Source organism: Cavia porcellus, unplaced genomic scaffold (assembly GCF_034190915.1).
Source record: "Cavia porcellus strain 051 isolate PalLab524CR breed Dunkin Hartley unplaced genomic scaffold, mCavPor4.1 scaffold_8, whole genome shotgun sequence".
NCBI classification, from domain to species: Eukaryota; Metazoa; Chordata; class Mammalia; order Rodentia; family Caviidae; genus Cavia; species Cavia porcellus.
In genome coordinates this window covers 66,082,433-66,105,776 of record NW_026947491.1, presented here as the reverse complement: position 1 = coordinate 66,105,776, position 23,344 = coordinate 66,082,433, and positions in this window count along the sequence as shown.

Below are 23,344 nucleotides of genomic sequence, written 5' to 3'. Positions count from 1 at the left end.
TTATTACTTTGAACAATTTCTGAACAATTATAATAGTGTGTAGCAAAAGTGACCAGTTCTTTCTTTATCTTTTCTTTTCTTTTTTTCTTTTGGTTCCCGAGGATTGAACTCAAGATCTTATGTTTGCCAGGCAGGCACTTACACTGCAGAGCTAAATCGGCTTTTTCTTTATCTTAAAAACTAAAATAATAAGATAGCATTATCAGCTTAAAACACTAAAAAGTACAAATGAATTTCTCATAAAATAAAGTTAATATTTGAATGGATGTAAACAGATGTTTAAATTTACTTGTTTTGTATGGTTTACGTTCCATTTAAAACATTAGTAAGTATAAAGATTATATTAATCTACTACAATAAATATAGATGTTGTAAAAACTCATGATAGCAAATAGTAGTAGCCATTACTTTAAAAAGTGAAGTTTAGAATCATTCATGAAATTAAAATTATAAAATTTTATTTCATCTTTCAAATAATTGAATAGTTCTAGGTTTATCTATACCTATCTAACTTTCCCTCAAAAGTATAGTTTACATCGTATTAATTTGGGAAATTATTCAGTCTGATTTAACCTAAAATGTAAATAAATTGCCCTATTATCAGAATGCAAATTATGATTTCATTTATTATCTTCTCAGTACATATTTCTAGTAAATATTTTTAAAATCTGCATTCTAGGCTATGGATATATGTGTATATATATATATATATATATATATATTCTTTCACAAACATATAATATATATACACACATTATATTTCTTTCACTAAACATGTTTCACTAAGTATATATATATATATATATATATATATATATATATATATATAGTGAAAGAAAGGATCAGAGAATGTTGTATTTAACAACAGGGTATGATCTTTCAGAGAATCATCCCATTCATGTTGTCTGGCTTTATTCGTGCTTTTCCTCATATTAAGTCTTAGATTTTTCACAGGAATCCACTGATATTTTTTTTTTCAAAAAACTTCTCACTATATGTTATGACATCAGTCACCTAGTTGCCTGATTTTCTAAACCTATTTCCACAGAAAGAGTTCCTTTTAAAATATTTCTATAACGTGTTATAAAAAGTTTTACCCTCAAAGGACTAAATATTTAAACACAGAAGAAAGTTTGGCCTTACAACTTGCCTAAATGTTCATCTGAAATTGTTGTTGAAATTCTCAAATTTAAATATTACTTCTTTGGTACCATTTTTGTATATTTTTGTGTCAGTATTATTAATATTATTAGATGTTTTGCCTTGTGCAAACAAACAGCAATGAGTGATTCTGTGTTTAAAAAATTCTTTCTGGTTGAAAAAGGCAGGTGATTGTAGACTGGTAATACTTTCACAGCTGCAGAGTTGTCTTTTGATCCTTTTGACTTGTGTGTGTGAGTTTAGAATAAATTAATCAAATTACAGCTTTTATTGCTGGACTGACAAGGATAATTGTAGTGTCTCCAACACATTATTTTGAGTGTAGTCTTATATGTAAAACATATGCAAATTAAAGATTTGCAAACAGACATTTACTAATGACAATTTGAAAATGCTCTGCTTCCTATGTTAATGATTATAATTCTATCTTTGAAATATAGTTGTAGCTCTATAATCAAATGTACTTTTAATATAGTATTAACTATTATTTTTTACTTCTAAAGTGAAGCTGCTTAAATATATGTTATGATGTCCAAAATGTAGAAAACCAAGTATATCTCTCTAAGAGCTGCTGTTTTCTCTGGATAATAATAAACTTTTGGGTTCCGTGTGGTGGTGCACACATGTAATTTCAGTACTTTCAGAGTGTGAGGAATTTAGTGAGTTAGGAGACCTTGTTTAAAATTATACACATGCTTATTAAAAATAAAGGACTGAAGATTTAGCTTAGAGGAGAAAATCTCAGCACCACAAAAAAAATTTGACAAAATTTTCCAATATTCATGACAAACCTTTAAAATATTGCTTTCTGTCTTCTACTAGTGATAAATGGAGGAAATCACGGGAAGTTGAATTGTCTACTCAAAAAATGATAACTCTGTAAGGCAGCTAAAACTACAGATTTTTTTTTCCAACACATCGGAGAATTAAGAAGCAAAACACCTCATGTTAACTAAATTTCAGATGGTGAAAAAATCTTTTTTGGGACAGAATTTTTTTTTATAGCTACATTAATTCCTGGCAGAAGGGTGTTTCAAAAATCAAAATGTTAAAACAGAAACACTTTAAGTGCTGGAGCATAGATTCGGTACAACTTTTCAAAACACAGACATAGGCAAAAGCTTTTTGAATACAAACACAGTGACACAAGATATAATACCAAGACTTAACTGGGATCATATCAAATTGAAAAGCCAGTCATGGTGGTGCATGCCTATAGTCCTAGCAACCACCTAGACTACAAAGTGAGCTTGAGGCCAATCTACTCATCATAGTGGGATCCTATCTCAAAAAGACAATAAAATAAATTAAAAACCCTCAAAACTGGTTCTTATCCAGGAAAACTACCAACAAAGTGAAGAGACAACCAATAAAATGGTAAAAATTGTGATCACCGCTTCCAGACATAGAACTACATCTAAAATCTTTAAACAACTAAAAAAAATCAGATGCCCCTCAATAAAAGACACAATAAAAAGGAACAACCAAAATACATAGACATTTCTCAGACCAAGAAGCACAAATTCCAATAAATACATGAAAATATGTTCAATATTTGACCATGAGCAAAATGCAAATGAAAACTACTTTGAGAAACAGTTTTACCCCAGAAAGGAGGGCTATCATCAAAGGCTAATAATAACAAATGCTGGTGAGAATGTGGTAAAAAGGAACAGTTTTATGTTGTTGAAGAGAATGTAAACAGGTGTAACCACTATGGAAAACAGTGTAGTGATTCTACAGAACACTAAAAGTACAAATTTCACTTTGCTCAGAGGTCTTCCTTCTAGGTGCCTTCTCAAAAGACTTAAAATTGTCATGTGCACAGGGATATGTGCATGCCAATGATTAGAACAGCACAATTTATAAAAACTAGTTTTGGGAAATAATTTTAGCTTTATGAAGAAATTCAAAGATACTATAGAGCACACCCATGTATCTCAGGCTCAGTTTGCACTACTATTAATATTTTACATTAGTATGTTACACTTGTTGTGTTGCCAGAAGTAATTGTTATGGATTAAAAACTGTTGTTCAACTTAACAACAGCTGAATTAAATCAGCCTGGTGCCCAGTGTAGATGTCCCACCTGAGGAAATTTACCAGCATAGATAGAGAGTTGGAAAAGAAGAGCCAGGATTTGTGGTTTCTCCTAAGTGTTGCTGTTTTGAATCATTGGTTTTCCTGGAGGAGCTTATCATGGGTAGTTTCCCCCAGCAGGAATTCGGCCATTATCATCAGAGGAGCTCGGAACCTTGTTGGTGAGAGTGGCCGTAGTTCACTTTGGAGAGCTCTGGTCCTTATGTTGAGCATTGCTTCCTGGCTTCAGAGAGGAAGATGTGTACTGTTTAATGTACAGGAGAAGCTTGTTATACTGGCTTCCTGTCATGCACTTGACTATTTTTATAATTGGGGGAGCTCAAGACCTCCTTGTCACTGAGCACTGCTCCTTATTTTGAACATGACTTCTTGGCTCCTGTGTAGAACCCTCAGCCTACCAATCCAGCTCCTTCACCTCGGTGGCATACTTTCTAGCTTCCACTGTTGACTTTTGGGCCTTCCCAGCAGATGTGTAAAACAGACTGGTGTGAGTCTTGTCGTGGGCTGTAGACCTCCAGTTGCACTCATGGGAGGCATTGCCATGGGCTCTAGATCTTTAGCTGGACTTATGCAGGACACTGCTGTGGAAACCAGGCCCTTGGCTGAATATTATGGGTCTTTAGTGTTATGCATAGATTTCCTGCACTTTTTTGTGTGTTTTGTGTATTTGGGTGACTGTCATGGTCTATGTCAGTGGCCTCCAGGCATCATGCATTTGCATTATGCGTTTTTGATTGGTTCATTGTCTAGTGCTCACATTGGGGGTGTGAGTGCTACACCACCTAGGGGTAGAGCCAGGATGTAATGTAATGGCAGGAAGAAGGTGTGTCTCATCTCCTGTGGATTTCTCCTTTTGTTGTTTGCAGCCGCTGTGAACTGTGGCCCTGCCATACCACCCTGTCTTGGAGTCAAGTGAATATGGACTGAAACCTCCCAAAACTAAGAAATAAGCCTTTTCTTTCCGAGCTTGGTGCATCAGGTATTTTGTCTCAGGAACAAGTAAAAAGTAACTTGTCCCTCCATTGAAGTGCCTCCTTCAATGGTGTCATTCTTAAGGTTCTAAAAGCATTCTTTTAAAATATAATCAATACAATTTAAAGAAAAAAAATAAAAGATAAATAATACAAAAGACATTGACCATCATAAAATAGTATTATAAATTCTGTGTCCCGATCCTAATCGTTCTCCACACAATCCCTGACTACAACAGTAATACATTAATGAACTCATTTTCTATCCCAGAACATCATGGAGAATACTACACTGCATTTAATTATCACATTTGTTTAAATTTCTCTTACTTGTAATCATTTTTGAACTTTCTTTGTTTTTAATGCCTTTGATAATTTTGGAAAGTACCATTGGTCAAATAGTTCATACAATATTCTATTAACATTTTTGTAAAGTTTATTATGTTACATTATGGTTTTGGGTTGGAAAATCCACATAAATAAAATAATATTAGTGTGACATCATGTTGAGAAAGTTACGATCAGCATAACTCATCACAGTCAATATGATAAATCAAGATCCGGCCAGGGTCCCCTAAACCCTCAATTTGACTAAGCCTTGACTTTACTCCATGAAGAAAATATTCTCAATACTATTTAACCCCCTTCGCTCTCTACATTAAAATAATAAAAATAAAACACTAATATAATTTCTAACAGCTGGAGGCCACATCTCTGGCATGATCCTAGACTCTATTATAAATAAAGGGCCTGCCTGCAAAAGCTCAGTTGTCAGAGAAGGTACTGTCTTAAGCCAAAAACTGACTGTATTTTATGATCAAAGAACTTAGAACATTTACTAAAAAAAGCTCACATGTAGGAAGTTTGCTTTTGTGAGATCTATATGTGCCTCCTTCAGTGGTGTCGTTCTTAAGGTTCTAAAAGCATTCTTCTAAAATGTAATCAATACAATTTAAAGAAAAAAATAAAAGATAAATAATACAAAACAAGAAGATAGATCTTTTGCAAATAGAAAGGGGACCAAGAAATGAAGGAGGTGGGAGAGTAGGAAGGGGAAGTAAAAAGAGTTAAGACGTTAAACACATGCACCAACTTTCCAAAACAGATGTAATCATTATGCACTGTAAAAATGTGCTAATAAAAAATTAAACAAAACATACTCAATAGTGATAGCTAAGAAAAGGTTTTTTCTCCAAGTTTCTATGGAAAATAGAGTCATAAATTCAGTAATTAATTGCAGGTTAGTAGACCCAGCTGTTAGCATCCACATTAACTGACATTTTGTAACTTTTATAACTAATATAACTTATATCCCTGTCCTCGTTTGGAGTAACCTTTATTCTCTCCTTAAAATTCTTTCCTTGTTCACTCAGTTACTCTAGATGCAACTTCACATATGTATATGCATACACATATACTTGTGCTCAGGAATATAAAAACTCTTTAAAAAAGAAAAATATCAACAGAAAATGCAGGCAACAGTTATTAAAGAGAAACTTTTAAAACAAATATTCAAATAATATAAAACCATGTGAATGTATGCTCAACCTCATTAGAAATCAGATAACTACAAATTTAAGCCCTTGAACTAAATTTTAAATTATTTCCTATACCAATACAGTTAAGCATAAAATTAACAAAACCCAGTATTGGAATAATGCATAAGAAGAACTCTCATATTCTATTAGTAGTAAAAAATATTACCACACTTAGTCTGGATAACATTTGAAAATTTATACTAAAGTTCAACTTATGGATTCTATAGTATCCAAAAATGTTACATCGAAAATTATCTATGGAAATTTATTCTTATGGGCACCAAGAGATAAATATAAGAATATTAATTTCTTTATTAATTTTGATTTCTCTAACCTGAAACTACTCAAATGTTCAACAATATGATGAAACTTGGACTTCAGTTTATTTAGACAAATAGAATATCAATGACAGTGATTGAAGTTCAAAACTGTAATAAGGAGCAACAAAAACCTTACATTAAAGTAAGTGCAATATGTGGATTTTTAAGATCAAATAATGTATATTAGAATTAAGATGTAACCTTTCAAAGAATTGTAAACTTCAGAAGAAAAAATTCAGGATGCTCAATCAAATTTAAATTTCAGATGGTAATTCATATGTACTAAATATGATTTTACCTGGCAACATTACATTAAGGGCAATACTAGTATGTTGAATTGGAAAGAAGTTTGAAAATTATTTAGGTGTTAAAAACATGTTCTTTCTCACTGGTCATACAAGAGATGCAAATTTAAACAACACTGAGATTCCACCTCCCTCCAGAAGAATAGCTGTGGAGAAAAAGAAATCCTTTTCCACTGTTGGTGGGAATGCAGGCTGGTGCAACCACTGTGGAAATTCCACAAAAAACTTGGATTGGAGGTCCCATCCAACGCAGCTATCCTCCTTCTGCGTATCTTATCAAAAGAATAAAAAATATCATGCCATGGTGATATATATGCACCCACGTTTACAGAAGCACAGTTTGTAATAGCTACATCTTGGAAACAACTTAAGTACCCATCAGGTGAGGAAGGAATAAAAAATATATGGCATTTTTATACAGTGGAGTACTACTCAGCCATAAAAAGGATAAACTGGAGATTTTTATAGATAAATGGATGTGATTTGAGACCATTCTCATTAGTGAAATAACTAAGACACACATGTGTAAACATCATATTGTTTCATTAGTGTGAGAAACTGAAAGAAAAACATGTATATGTGTATGTACATGTGTATGTACATAAAAATATTTAAGATAGTTTACTACTGATTTCTTTGAGCTCACTGAATAGAAAGATTTATGCTGATATTGTTTGGACAATTGAATGTAGATGTCTAGTACTCTGAGTGAACGATTTGGGGATGACTATGTACAATGTATGTACCATTGTTGCTCCCTGATTGACATGTTTTGAAATTTTGTTGTACTTTTTTTCCTGCTTCTTCCTCATCTTCTGTTTTCTTTCTTTTTATCTTTGAAATAAAATGGATTTAGAAAAATAATAATAGTAAAAATATGTTATTTCTTGATTCAAGTTGATGTTAATATGTCATTACTTTGTGTTAATATACAGAACTACACATTATCACCTATAAATTTATATTTTGTGCACTTACATGTAATAAATATATAAATATGATATCAAAAGATATAATGGATTTTTAAATGAAAGCAAATTATTACATTGAAATACATATTGGCATTAACTCTTTCAATATACTTCTCCTCCTCCCTGTAACACACACACCCATCATGCTGGCCATTTCCCTAAGCAGTTCTGGAATTTCTCTTTCTTTTGTGTTTATAGTTGTGATTTTGAGGCTCTTTGATGTTCTGAGGTGATATAAAATGTTTCATGCTTGTTATGACTTAGGAGAAAAGTCAGAAGTCTCTTGGTATCAGAATTAGTGAACATGGTGGATGAGGACACTTCCACACTGCATTTTTACAAGACTATGCTTTTGTTGGATGGTGTTTGGAGGCTGTATTCACTATATTTTTTGTCACAGCTCACAAGAGAGTCACAAAATAAGACTTCCAAAAGGCTTTGAAAAGTGATAAAAATGATACAATGTGTTCAATATAAGGGAAAGAATTTTTAATGGTGTCAATATGTCCTTTTCAGTATTTTTTCCATTGGACACTCACTTTGTTCCCCACACTTTGTGCATGTTTATAAACATGTTTTCATTCTTAAATAACGAGTTTATTACAAATGTTCACAGTATAGACTTTAAGTAATTAAAGGGAAGTAAATCAAAGTTGGTGTGATTACATGAAATGCAGTGTTCATATTAGTGCATGTTAGTGCCAAGAATCTGTATTCCATGATTTTTTATGAACGTTTATATGGAAGAAATTCCAACAATAATCAATTTGGTTCTGAGTTTCTAAAATACACTAGAAACAGAAGAAGAATTTATTTCCTTAAAAGAAATTGCAATTTTGTATTTGTCTCTTTTGGTAAATGAGATTTAAATTACTAATATAAACACATATCTTTCAGTCAATGCGACTTTCTAGAAAATGTCAGTAAACTTGATCAGTCAATTTTCCATTACGTAGAATAAACTAACTTAAAGGAACCCATATTTACCTGCTAATTAAACTTCACTAATTAGCTCACATAGCACCCAGGTGAGGTAAGAAAATAAACTTTTCCTTCTCATTTTACAAATGAGAAAACAGATACAAATATGTTAGACCCTTTCCCTGAGGCCATTCAGCAAATCAATTGAAGCAATATTTGGAGCTAAAATTCTTTAGTTCTTTCACTAACCTTTTATTGACTTGTGTTTGGGTCCTTTTTTAGCACATAAAAGCTCAATCGAGTAGATGTTCTTTGTATAAAAGGTACCTGTATTCGAATGAACAGTTGAGATACTTTTTTAAGAAGTAGGAGAGAAAGAGAATATTCTTTATATTTGTACATTTAAATGAATGTTCTTTTGCTTTAACTTCTGAATCAATAGAGTGAGGAAAGATGCTGTCATCATCATTCTCACTTCAAATTTAGTGCAGGGGAGATCAAGTTGCAGCATTTGTATACCGGGTTCTGGTCCCTCCTCTGCCAGTTTCTAGGGCTTTTGAATTGGGCAATTATTTAATCAGGCAGAGTTTTAATTTTTATCATTTATAAAAAAGAGGAAATGAAGCTTCTGGCCTGTTTATTTTGGTGGCTGCTCTAAGTATATTACAGAGCTATAAAACAAAGTTTTGCTCCCCTTAGTGTACTAATCAATTTTCAGAAAGAAAGTTGATTTTTTTTTATTTAAGGAGAAAAAAAGGGAATTAAAAAAAAGCAGTAAAAGGGTACAAATAATACAGAATTTCAAGGGAAAAATACAGTAAGATATCACTAGTTAATAGGTTACATATTGTCATCTTTGAAATAGTTGTCCAAATTACAAAATTAAAGCATGTAAAGTGAACATTCATATATGAGATTGCAGATAGTGCCGATCAATGATCCAACAAAAGTTCAGTAATATGGTTTTCCATCCTACACACTCAAAAATACATGCAGTTATATCCCTTAGACCACCTTCTTCCCTCTCTATTTAATAACAATTACACTTTTTGGGTTTTTTTACTCCCACAATTATTATTATTTTTTGGAGAGAATAAAACCTAACGTGGCTAAACAAAACAGAGTCGGTTAGAACAAAAGGATGGGCATAGTACATGATGTAAAAATAGAATATCGGGTGATCTAAAATGGATACCATTGTGCCTCTTGCTATTTTGTTTTAAAAGTTGCCTATACCATCAGGTATAATAGAATTGATCAAAACAGTACAGAACAAGACCAATAAAACCTACACTGGAGACCTTACAGGATTTCAAAAGAAGGTAATAGTCAAACCATAATGGGCATCTTAGTGAATCTTATCGCCTTCAAAGTGGTTGCCTATACCCTTAAACTTGATACTATCAAACAAAATAGAATATAGTAAAATCTGACAGAACAAGATGGGAAGAGCGATACTGGGGATCATATCGGGTTAATAGGAAAACAAAAAAGTTACTATAATATATCCCGCTATTTTTTAATTTAGTTTTCCCTTAATTGAAAAAAAATGTAAGAAAAAATAGATTATTTTTTTAAAAGGGTGGGATTGAGGTAAAAGAGGACATTGTATTAGAACAACACAGGTCAGAACCAAACAGTTTAAGCATCACTGTGTTTCACCACCACATAATCTAACATAATAGTAGTCACCATAGTGCCTCCTTCCTTGAATTATTTGCATATAACTTCGTACACTATAGCATCAAGCATATCAAGTCTGAAGCTATTCAAGAGAATGAAGAAATTACAGGGTATTTAGAACCAGTTATTTGGCTATAAAAAATTTCGTTTATACTATCGTATATAGTAAAATGTAGGAAGATACCACATGTTAAAACCAGTGGAAACAGGTGTACAACAGCTTGATGGGACTTCAAAACAAGATTATATTAAATCAAAACTAGTTGTTATGATGTGTTTGTTTTCTTCAGAATAGCTATTCATACTATCACCGGTACTAAAATCGAACAACCCAGGTAAAAACCATTGCAATTAATGAGTGATAACATTACATGGATTAAAACAAATATGATTGGGAATCATGATTACCACATGCTTTTATGTATACTTATCATTTCTTACACTTAGGGAAACTATTCGGTATTTATACATGTGATTTTGATTTATTTCACTTATGAGTATGGTCTCAAGCTGCGTCCATTTCTTTATAAATATCTCAATGTGATCATTCTTTATAGCTGAGTAGTACTCCATTGTATAAAAATACCACAACTTTTTTATCCATTCCTCGGTTAATGGACACTTAGGTTGTTTCCAAGATCTGGCTATTACAAACTGTGCTGCTATAAACATGCGTGCACATACATCACTGTGGTATGATGCTTTCAGTTCTTCTGGGAATATGCCTAGAAGTGGTATAGCTGGGTCAAATGGGGCTTCCAGCACCAGTTTTCTGAGAAATCTCCAGACTGACCTCCACAATGGTTGTACTAGTCTACACTCCCACCAACAGTGTAGGAAAATTCCTTTTTCCCCACAGCCTTTCCAGCATTTGCTGTTGGTGGTTTTCTTGATCTTGGCCATTCTTTCAGAAGTAAGATGAAATCTCAGTGTGGCTTTAATTTGCATTTCTCTAATGACCAGTGATGGTGAACATTTTTTTCATGTATTTATTTGCCATTTGAATTTCTTCATCTGAAAATTGTTTATTCATCTCAGATGCCCATTTTTGGATTGGGTCTTTGAATTTTGGGGGTCTGTTTTTTATTTAATTCTTTATATGTTTTAGGCAGAAGTCCTTTCTCTGAGCAGCAGTTCACTAAGATTTTTTCCCAGTTTGTAGGTTTTCTTTTCACTATGCTGGAGATTTCTTTTGATGTGCAGAAACTTTTTAATAAAAGGCGATCCCAGTTATTGACTCTGGAAAGTATTTCCCATGTGGTTTGAGTCCTATTCATGAATTCTTTACCTACTGCTACGTCTTCAAGGTTTTTACCCAATTTGTCTTCCAATAGATTTAGTGTTTCTGTTTTAATATCAAGATATTTGATCCATTTAGATTTTATTTTAGTACATGGTGATAGGCACGGGTCTAGTTTTAGTTTTCAGCAGATGGAGAGCCAGTTTTTTTCCAACACCATTTACTAATGAAACTGTCCTTCTTCCAGTGAACATGTTTGGCCCCTTTATCAAAGATAAGGTGATTAAGTGTGTTTGTAGTTGTGGTTGTATCTTCTAATCTATTCCACTGATCTTTGTCTCTGTTTTGATTCCAATACCATGGTGATTTTATTACAGTTGCCTTGTAGTATAACTTCAAGTCAGGGATTGTGATACATCCTGCTTTGCCTTTGCTGCTTAGAACTGTCCTTGGTATACTAGGTTTCTTCTCGCTCCAGATGAATTTTAGGAGTGATTTCTCGAATTCTATGAGGTACGTTGATGGTATTTTTATTGAGATTGCATTGAATCTGTATAAAAGTTTTGGGAGAATGGCCATTTTCACAATATTTATTCTTCCTATCCATGAGCAAGGGATGTCTTTCCATTTTCTGAGATCATCTTCAATTTCACTTTTCAGTGTATTATAATATTCCATGTATAGGTCTTTCACTTCTTTCATGAGAGTAATTCCTAAATATTTCATGTTTTTGGTTGCTAGTGTGAAGGGTTTTGCCTCTCTTATTTCTCTCTCTGTGACTTTGTTGTTAGTTTATAGTAATGTTATTGATTTTTGAGTATTGATTCTGTATCCAGCTACATTACTGGATTTATTTATTATATCTAGGAGTCTTTCAATGGAGTTTTGGGGATCTTTTATATAGAGTATCATGTCATTTGCAAATAATGATAATTTAACTTCCTCTTTTCCTATCTTTATGCCTTTTAGTTCTCTCTCTTGTCTAATTGCTCTGGCCAGTATTTCCAGTAATATATTAAATAAGAGTGGTGATAAGGGACATCCTTGTCTTGTGCCTGATTTTAAAGTAAAGACATTCAATTTTTGGCTGTTGGTTTGTCATAGATGGCCTTATTTATATTGAGGTAAAGGCCATCTGTTCCAATTTTCTGTAAGGTTCTTATCATGAATGAATGTTAGACCTTATCAAAGGCTTTTTCTGCATCTATAGAAATGATCATGTGATTCTTATTTTGGCTTTATTGATATGGTGGATTACATTTATTGATTTATGTATGTTGAACCATCCCTGCATGCCTGGGATGAATCACGCTTGATTGGGGTGTATGATCTTGTTGATGATTTGCTGCATCCTATTTGCCAATATTTTATTGAGGATTTTTTCATCTGTGTTCATTAGGGAGATTAGTCTATAGTTCTCTTTTTCAGATGGGTCCTTCTCTGGTTTTGGTACTAGAGTAATATTTGCTTCTAGGACGATTTAGGAAGGATTGCTTCCCTTTCAATTTCATTGAAGAGTTTGAGGAGTATTGGCATTCGGTCTTCTTTGTATTTTTTGTAGAATTCTGCAGTGAATCCATCTGGGCCTGGGCTCTTCTTTGTAGGTAAAGATTTAATTATGTTTTCAATTTCATTAATAGAAATTGGATTATTCAGTAGTTTTACATCTTCATGACCTAACTTTGGTACTTCGTATGCTTCTAGGAATCTGTCTATTTCTTCTGTGTTGTCAAACCTTTGAGAGTAGAGGTTTTCAAAATAGATGTTGATGATCTTCTGTATTTCTTTAGGGTCTGTAGTAATTTAGCCTCTTTCACTCATGGTTACATGAATTTGAGCTTTGTCTTCCCTTTTTAAAATAAGGTTGGCTAGAGGCTTGTTGATTTTATTTATTCTCTCAAGGAACCAGCTCTTTGATTCGCTGATTTTTTTTGTCTCTATTGCATTGATTTCTGCTCTGATTTTTATAATTTCTTCTCTTCGTTTAGCTTTGGGCTTGACTTGCTCTTCTTTTTGTAGATGTTTGAGGTGTAACATCAGGTTATTTATTTGTATTCATTCTGTTTTCCTAATATGGGCACTCAGTGCAATAAATTTTCCTCTGAGGACAGCTTTCATTGCATCCCACAGATTCTGGTAAGTTGTATTTGTGTTTTCATTGATTGTAGGTATTGTTCAATTTCTTCATTAATTTCCTGTGTGTCCCACTGATTATTCAAGAGTGTATTATTCAGTTTCCATGTGTTTGTGGGATTTTTGCAGTATCTTTTATCATTAATTTCTAATTTCATAGCGCTATGGTCTAATAGCATGCAAAGGATAATTTTGACCCTTTTGCATTTATTTAAATACATTCTGTGAATTAATATATTGTCTATTTTAGAGAGTGACCCATGTACTGCTGAGAAGAATGTGCATTCTGTTGTTGTTGGGTGATATATTCTGTATATGTCTATTAAGTCCATTTGTTCACAGGTGCAATTTGGTTCTTTTATTTCTTTGTTGATTTTCTGTCTGGTTGATCTGTCCATTGGTGTCAATGGTGTGTTTTGATCTGCTGTTAGAATTGTGTTACTGCTAATTTGGTTTTTCATTTGTGTTAGTACTTGTTTTATATAGCAGGGTGCTCTGGAGTTTGGTGCATATATATTTAAGATAGTTATCTCTTCCTCTTGAAGTTTTCCCCTAACCAGTATGTAGTGTCCTTCTTTGTCCCTTCTGATCATTATTGGTTTGAAATTCAGATTATCTGCAAACAGAATAACTACCCCCGCTTTTTTTGGGTTCCTGTTGCATGAAGTATTGTTTTCCATCCTTTGACTTTTAGTCTGTGAGTATCCTTTTGGGTTAGATCAGTTTCTTGTAGACAGCATATGGTTGGGTTCTGTTTCTTGATCCATTCTGCCAGTCTGTTTCTTTTAATTGGTGCATTGAGACCATTTACATTAATGGTTAGAACTGTTATATATTGGTTTGTTGTTGACATGTTATCTTTTTGCTATTGCATCTTTATCTTTCTGCTCTGTTTAACTGTCTGCTTTGTTTAGTGTTTTTTTCCTAAATGTATCCAGGCTGTGTTTCAGCATTCTTTGCAGGGTTGGCTTGGTGATCATGAAGTTTTTCAGCTGTTCTTTGTCATGGAAGTATCTTATTTCTCCATCGATTTTTTTTTTTTTTGTCTTTTTCATTTTTATCGGTACCAGGGATTGAACTCACGACTGCCTGCTTGAAGGCAGGCGCTTATGCCGCTGAGCTAAATCCCCAGCCCCTCTCCATCGATTTTGAAGGACAGTTTTTCAAGGTAAATCAGTCTAGGTTGGAAATCATTTTCCTTTAGGATCTGAAATACTTCACTCCATGCTCTTCTTGACTTTATTGTTTGTGCTGAGTAGTCTGCTGTGATTCTGATAGGTTTTCCTTTATAGGTGATCTATCTTTTCTCTCTTACAACTTTAATATTCTATTCTTTTGTTCGATTTCTGGGATGGCCATTACTATGTGTCTGGGTATAGTTTTATTTTGGTTATGGCTATTTGGAGTTCTATATGCCTCGTTGATCTTTATATGGGTTTTCAATCTCATGTTTGGGAAATTTTCAGCTATTACTTCTCTAAATATTCTCTTGACATCCTTTATGTTGTTCCCTTCTTTTTCATTTATCCCTATTAACCTTATGTTGTTCCTGTTTTCGTCATCTTGCAGTTGTTGAATTATTTCCTGATTTCTTGTTATTTTTCAAAGATCTTTCCTTTCCTGTTCACTGGCTGCAATCTTGACTTCAAGGTCTGAAATTCTATCTTCACATTCATTGAGGCGGTTTTTACAACTTTCGATGGAGTTTTTGATTTCCTGTATATCTCTTTGCATCTGCTTTATATATTCCATTTGTTTCTTATATTGTTCACCCCAAGATTCTTTTTGCTTATCTCCTCAAATTTTTTAACTGTGTCTTCTTTAGATATGTTCAGCATCTCCTTCATTTCTTTTATCATTTCTTCTTTTACCTGAGAGACAATTTCTAGTTTGATTTACTTTAAGGCTTCCCAGAGTTGTTTCTTTATTTCAGTTACTATTATTTCAGATATTCAGGTATGTGAAATGTGTTTTCTTCTATGCATGTGGTTCCTAGGCTTTCTTGGGATGGGCTGGATATTTGATGTTGCATTTTGGTCTTTCGTTTTGTCATTTTCCTATATTTTCAAGCTTCAAGTGTTGTTCCAAGTGAGGGAGAGAGTTCCCCCACACCGTGTCTAGGCTGGACTGGCTAGGCCAACAGGAAACCGTGGCCTGGCCCCTCAGGGGAGGAAGAGTGTTCCCCAAGACTGGGGTGTGATTCCTGGGGCACAATTCCTTGCCTAGGCCCCACTCGCTGGTCCAGGCAGGAAACCGCATGCTGATCCCCAGGCAACAAAGAGACTTCCCCTAGACTGGGGTGGGATTCTGTGCCTAACCTGACTCGCTGGTCCCGGCAGGAAACCGCAGGCAGATCCCCAGGCCAAGAAAGTTGATTTTGAAAACTGACAATTTTTATATCATTAGAAAAATGAAATTCTATAGTTATCTTGTTTTATGTGTTTATCTGGACTACCTAAAAGATTTAATCATTTATGAATTTTTTTGAATTTTTGATACTTGAGCTAGTTCAGGCTCTTGCTATAGAGTTCAAGCTAACTTCAAAATTACATCGTGTCCTTCCTAGGGTGACCTTGAGCTTGGGATCCTTCTGTTTCAGCCTCCTGCATGCTGTATTTACTAACATGCACAACCACATCCAGGACTAAATCTATTCAAAAACACATTTAAACACATAAAAGTTTTAAATGACCATGTAGAGAACTGAATACATATGAAAAAGCATAGGATATTTTTCTATATTTAACAATACACAAAGTGACTAGATAGCAATGAGTTGATATTTATTTAAAATATGTTGTTTTTAGTTAGCTATGGTGGCAAAGGTCTGTACTCTCAACAATGTGATATGTATGCTGAGGCCAAAGAAATGCAAGTTCAATCCCAGTTGGGAAACATAACAAGTTAGTAAAATTTTATATCATTTTTTTTTTTAAAATAGGAATATAGACCAGTGCCAGTATCCTAGTAAAGTCACCAGTGCCATAGGGAAAAAATCATTTTAAGGTTTTTTATGTATGATTTTATTTGATTCCATGTACATAATTATGAGTTGTAGGTTTTTATTTTGTGCACTGTACAAATGAAGATACTAAGGCTAGAAAATTTTATAGTTTTAATGCCCCAATTCTTTAGTTTTTAATTTAGAGATCTCTCATGTATGATTGGGGCAGCAATTCTTATTGAGTAGAGTTTCTGTTTTTAATTATTTAACACATGAACTGGCATCGTTTTTAACATAGTGATTTATCAATTAATATTATCCAAGTTGCATTTTATTGCATGTAAATTAAATTTTTTAAATTAATTATATTCTCTATAATCCCAAACCATCTTGATCAGAGAAGATACAAACTTTTGTTTCATGTTATTGAATTGCTTATCCAATATCGATTTTCTGCTTCTACATGATAGAACTCCAAATTGGCAGTGTGGCAATATTCTTAAGTATTGTTTTTGTCAAGAATCCATTATAGTGAGTGAAATCATGTGGCACACACTATTAATCAGTATTAACTTAGGATATATGAGAAGTTTTCCTCCTAATCCTATGTTAATCCTTAATCTTCACTGTTTTCCATCTTCTTTCTACATGTTATAGGAATGAAATATTTAGAGTAGCAAAAACCATCTGGAGACCATGAAACATTAACATGAATTAGAATCTGTCACATTAAAGTTAGTAGAATATACTTATAAAAGTGTAATACATTCTGAAACACATTGCTGAGTCAAGAATGTGACCACTAGACTGTACATCTCTTGATTTCTATTTTTATGCTGTATATAATATTTGATAATCTTCTATTTCTGGCTAAATGCATTCATAAAAAATTCACTTTGTGTGTTGACCGCTGACATAAGAGTCATTGAGCTGGATGATTAAACTTTCCTTTCTCCCAATAGATCCCCATAGGTAAATCTTCACCCACATTGAAATTAAACACAATAACCGGGGATTGATTTGGGTGCAGTTCAAGTAATCAATATATAGATTGTGATTGCATGATTAGCAATTATACTATTCAGTGGCAACTCTCACACCCTGACAAGTGCTCATTTGAAATTCTACACTGTCACCTGCTGCATGTGGAGGCAAATGGTCACTTACATTCACTCAGTAAGACTTTTTAGTTCCACAAGCATGGTGTGATTTACAGTTCTGATGAGGGTACACTTTCCTAACCCCTTTGCTAGTTTTATAAGACAACACTGTCCTTGTAGTCCAGATGATCAATCTGAAGCTTTTAACATTAATTTTGAGAATAGGTTTTTGAATCAGATCTATTTAGAAATGAGTGATCATTTTATAAAATTATGTATTAATTAAAATTATAGTCTTCAGGGAAACCATTCTTAAAACAGAATATTAAATACTGTATAAATTACTTCCCAGAAGATCATAAGTACAAAACATTTCATGTTGCTCTCCTGAAAAATAGACAACTTAAATAATTTGGAATGAAGTAATCACCTTCTTATTTCTACTACACATCGATGTGTCTGAAGTTCAAAATTCTCTTTGACCCTAAAACTTATTTCTGGACACTATTAATATGTTTTCCAATTATTTTTTCTTAACTTGCTTATTTTGAAATGAGACTAATATAACAATCACTGCATTCCAAACTACATTTAAACATTTTGCTATATTTGTTTCTATATTTTTTAAATAATTGAAATAATGTAGAGTTGAAATATTCATTTATGATTCTATCTGAGTATATGCATATATATATATATATATATATATATATATATATATAATCCTAACATAGATATAAAGTTATTGTGTTTTTTTGATGTTGTCTTTTTTTTTTTTTTTTTTAATCAGTACCGGGGATCAAACTCATGACTGTGCCCTTGCAAGGCAGGCACTTATACCGCTGAGCTAAATCCTAAGCCCCTAGATACAGTTTTTGATGCTAAAGAAAGTATTATTTACATATAGCAAATAATTCTTTTGCTTTTCTTTCTTGGGGGTACACGATGTCACTGTAAAAGTGAAAGTTTACCATAGTTAAGAAAATCTCAAAAAAATCAATTTCAAAAAAATTACACAGAAGAGAAATTTTTACCTGCTAAAGTGTCCTTGAAAATGTATCTTTGGTTCTTACGTTTTGGAAAGTAAATAAGTTAACAAGGGAAAAATAACATCAGTGTCTCATATTAAAAAGAAAGAATGTCTTTAAGGTTCTGAGACTTGTTCTCCCGTGGAATGTAACATATAACCGTGCTCTGGAGTTCTTTTTCTGTACTCAGTGATAAGTTAACTTCTGAAGCTTGTCTTTAGTCCAGACACCAAGTTTCAGTTAGAGTTTTCAAAGGTTCCTGACTGTGCAGAAACATGAAAGAAAATTTTCTCCATAATCTATACTTTTTTTTTTTCTTTCTTGGATAGATAATCACAGTTTTAAAAGTTATTGTGTGTCCTTCCAATGCCTACATTTAGACTCACATGAAGTTTTCAGAAGTCTTTGCTTTATCAATGTTTTTTGTCTGTTAAATTTTCTATGTGCAAATAGCACTCTAAAGATCTGCAGTGAGGTTAAAACAGTTTTGTTTTCAAATAATGAAATGTCTGGGTTTATTTGATTCATCGATTTATCTTTCATCTTAACAGGAATGGAATCTCTAGCTCCTTTATTGGGAAGTGAAAAGTTGAGTGACAAGAATACAAATTTGTTCTGGTACTTCATGAAGTCAAATATAGTCATATATATATATATATATATATATATATATATATATATATTCATATTCTAGACAGTCTGTTTCTGAATCATTTTGGAATCTAGATCATTCTAAATCTGAATCATTTGGGAAACTAAAGTTTAGCCCCTAATTTCACTTTGTCTGCTTTTCCACCACTAGAAATATGATCAAACAATAGGTACATGAGTAAGTCTATTTGTCATACCCCTCTGTAACTTTGTAGACTAATGTAAAAATAGATGCTGTTTCTAAGCAATTTAAAAGGCACATGTTCACGGTTGCATAGTATGTATAGTTCCTGAAATGGCTCCCTGTAATATAGTGCTCTGCTAACCCCTTGTATAGCCTCACCCTTTGCCTTGATTCTGTTGAATTAGATACAACAAAAGAGATGACACTCTACCCCTCACTCACAGAATACTGACTTCAGTCTTGTGTGCTTTTCTGGAACTTCCATTTTATGGTAAGACACCCATTGAAAGGTATACAGGAAAGCCCTTGAAGTTGTCCTTAGACTCTGGCCTCTGAAGAATTGTAGTGTTCCAAGTGAATTCTACCACAATTAAACTTGAGATGACAGAAATCTTGGTCAATACTATGTTTACAACCACTATCCTTCCTGAATCAGGGGACCCACCCAGTAGTCCCTGAAATCCTGATCTACAGAAAGAAATGCATGAGATAAAAAATAACAACAACAACACTGTAAATTAATGTATATTTGGATTAAGGTCAACAAATTTTAATGTAACCTAAGATAAGTTTAGAGTAGGCAATAGATGAATGCTATTTTGATGCTGTGGAGTCGTAGTAAATGCCAAGTAAGCATTAGTTAGATTTGAAATTGAGCAACGAGTAGAGACTGGGTTCATTTTGCTTAGTTAGTCAGAGAATGAGTAAATTACTTTGTACTGATTGTTAGTTGGAATCCAGGATTTTAGAATCCTGTCAGTGAAGCCTCTAAGTTAAGTTGGAATTATGTATTTTTAAGTTTTACCAAGAGATACTTTTATTACGTAGGGAGAGAAACACACCACACTGTCACTTGCAGTTATGTGGAAATCAGAACATGAACTTTATGAATTTGGTGATTTAGCAGAGATTCCCAAGTAAAGAGTTGAAAGTGTTTCCTTATTTTTTTTTCTTGATGTTTAAAATGAAATATAAACTAAGAAAGATATGATGGAAGAGACAATTACTGAACAAGAAGAACATAGAACTAGGTGATGTGAAATTGCCCAGCCTCTCCAGAACAACAAAGATACTAAAGCAAAAAATGACTTCTGAGCCATCATGACTATGTGCCTTAGAGATAATCAGACAGTGTGATTACATAAACTTTCATCAGGACTCAGAATGTTAAAAGATTACAGTCACACAAAGAACTCTTTAGAAAGCTTTAAGGTATGCCTCACAATGACTTCAACTGAGAAAAAAGATACTCTAAGACTGTTGTTTAGCCCTCTCGGTAGACTCCCAAAATAAAGAAGAAATTATCCTAAGGAGATACACAGATATGTGTTTTGCCTAATGCAATAAATAAAGATTCTGAGAAAAATCTACAGAAACACAGTGGGACAAAGAGAGTCACAATTGGAAGAGGTCTTGAATCTCAGAAGTCTACTGCTTGGTCAACTACTCTACACACTCATGCATAGAAAAAGAACCTAGAGGACAGATCCAGTATCCATGGAGAATTATGTGAAGACTGTGAAACTTAACCAGATTCTCAACATGTGTCCCACAAGATTTCAAAACAGCTTTGGAGCACTCAGTTCTGAGTGTTTCCCATCATTCTTCTGTTTTGAAAAGGACTTCGTTTACAGTGGTTACACTCATTTAGCCCTAGACTGTGTGTGTCAGTGGAGGAGCAGAGAACTTGTCTCCTGCTTCGTTATTTTCACAGATGTGTACATCCAGAGGAATTTGATTCTAAGAGGCCTGTTCACAATTAGATCTGATTTAGAGAAGACTGCAGACTTTGACACTATGTAATGGGATAAAAAATTGGTAAACTTTGAGAGGAAGTAAAATCTTTTACATGTGGAAGGGGCATGAATTATTGGGCTACAGGAGGACATTGTGGGAAGTTTCTGATTAACCACTCAACATTTCTGTCTTTCTAGTGCTTGTGTTATACCACAGCAAAGTTGAGTAGAAGGGCTTTATAAGACACGAATACAAAATACTGTGCCTTTTATCCCTTTTTTGCTTGCTGCAATCTCTGTCTTGCTGTTTCCCATGGTTTTCCTGGTTCAGTCAGTTTTCTTATCACAAGAATAGCCTTTAGCCAACAACCAGGAGGAGGTGTGCTGCCAACACCCAGGTAAGTGAAGATGAAAACAGAGGCTTCCAGATTTAAGCCTGGGATTTGTGCAGTCCCAGTAAACGCTTTAAGCAGAGAATTGATGCAATTTGTCCTGCATCAATAAGTGCACGTTGTCCTTTTATATTTTTATTTTTAAGAGAACAAAACCAAACAAAATAAAACAATAAAGTCATTCAAAACAAAACAGTAAAAACAATACAGGGCTTCATAACAAGATAACAGGAAATAATAATGGCTGTCTTACTGCCTCTTGTTATCTTCAAAATAGCTATCCATACCATCAGACGTATTAAAATCAAACTGAATAAAATGAGAAAATTGGAGTGAGTGATATCATTTTAAGAAAAAAATCTTAGAATATCACTGTGAAACACTAACTTTCAAGGTGTGACGATCCCTAGCTACCTGCCTTCCCACCAAAGCCTCTTTTGTTCATAGTGGGACTTTGGTGGGTGATTGGATAATCCGGGCATGACCCCATCAGTGAATCAGTCCACTTACGAGTTTAGAGGAAAGGCCTGGTAACAGGATGTGCATCACTGCAGTGTGGCCTGGCAGGGTCTGTCTTCCTCCCTCGTCCCTTGAGTTCTCTGTTCCCTGCTGCCACATACTCATTTGCTATGTGGTCCTTGCTTGGAGCTAGTAACCTATAGATTGAAATATCTACAAACTGTGACCTATAATAAACATCTCCTTCTTTTAGATGTGCATAAATTGACCACTTTATCCCATCAACAGAGAATACTAAAAAACAAGAAAAGAAGAAAATGTTTTATTGTAAACCAAGAATGAGTGATGTATCTTGGGCCTCGAATCAATTCAAATTACTCTCAGTGACATGTTTCGCTGTGGAAGAGATTACATGAGTTTATATAGTCACCAGAAAAACAGAAGGAATATGCAAGCCAATTACACTGCTGGCAGCATAATGTAGATGGGTTATAACACAGGAGCAAATTCTAGTCTCCATTATTTACGTATTAGCTTGCTCAGATTTGTAGGGTTAGGGTTGGTGGAAGCTACAGTCATGTCATGTCTAGTGAGACAGTTCACAAATTTTATTGAAGTTGTTAGCTAGGTTAGGTTAGGTTGATATAAGTGTTAAAGATAGCACAGATTAGCCTTGACTCTTGCTCTCTAACACGTTACTTAGCCACTGTGAAAAAATTTCCAGTTCCTCAACAGACATGACTGCTGGACACAGGAGTGAGTGTATTTTTGGATATTAAATACTTCAAAGTAGATAACCATGGTTTTTGGAGTTTTATTTTTTTAAAACTATAATGCTTAATGTGTTTATTTGACTCCCAGAAACGATGCTCACCATTCAATGTGAAAGAGAACATGATGTCCAGTGTTAGTGGACTTCATTACAGTTTCTTGTCTTTCATTTAAAAATCCTTTAGAAATATCAGCATAAAATATGTTGGGTGTTTGTTTAAAAATCAAATATTTACAATCATAGACGAAACTATACAGGAAATATTTTTCTGTATCAATTTTTGAAGGCTATGAGTTGCAGTTTATAATAGTATTTTGTAAAGTCATGAAAAAAACTATAGAAATATCATCTTAATGAAAAATTCATTTAAAGGTTGTTACCAGAAGTGAATTTGTGAGGTGAATAAAAATGTATTTTTAGGTAAATCTAGATATTCTAAAAGAAATATACACATAATGTGTAATGTGCAGAAATATTTATAAGAAAAACTTTTGTGTTGAGAAAAATTATATAATGAATCTTTTCTTCAACACAAGCCATTTGGCCTATATGTAATCTCCTTTTGTACTGTTGTTCATGGGTTTAACTTAATAGTACTTTAAGAATAAAAATACCAAATGCCACTTAGCAGCTATGTGTTTTTTTTTTTTTAGAAAATGTTATAATTTTAGTATATAGTTTTGATCTTTGTAACCCTAAAGTAAGCATTACTGTTGGAACATTTTAACTTTATAT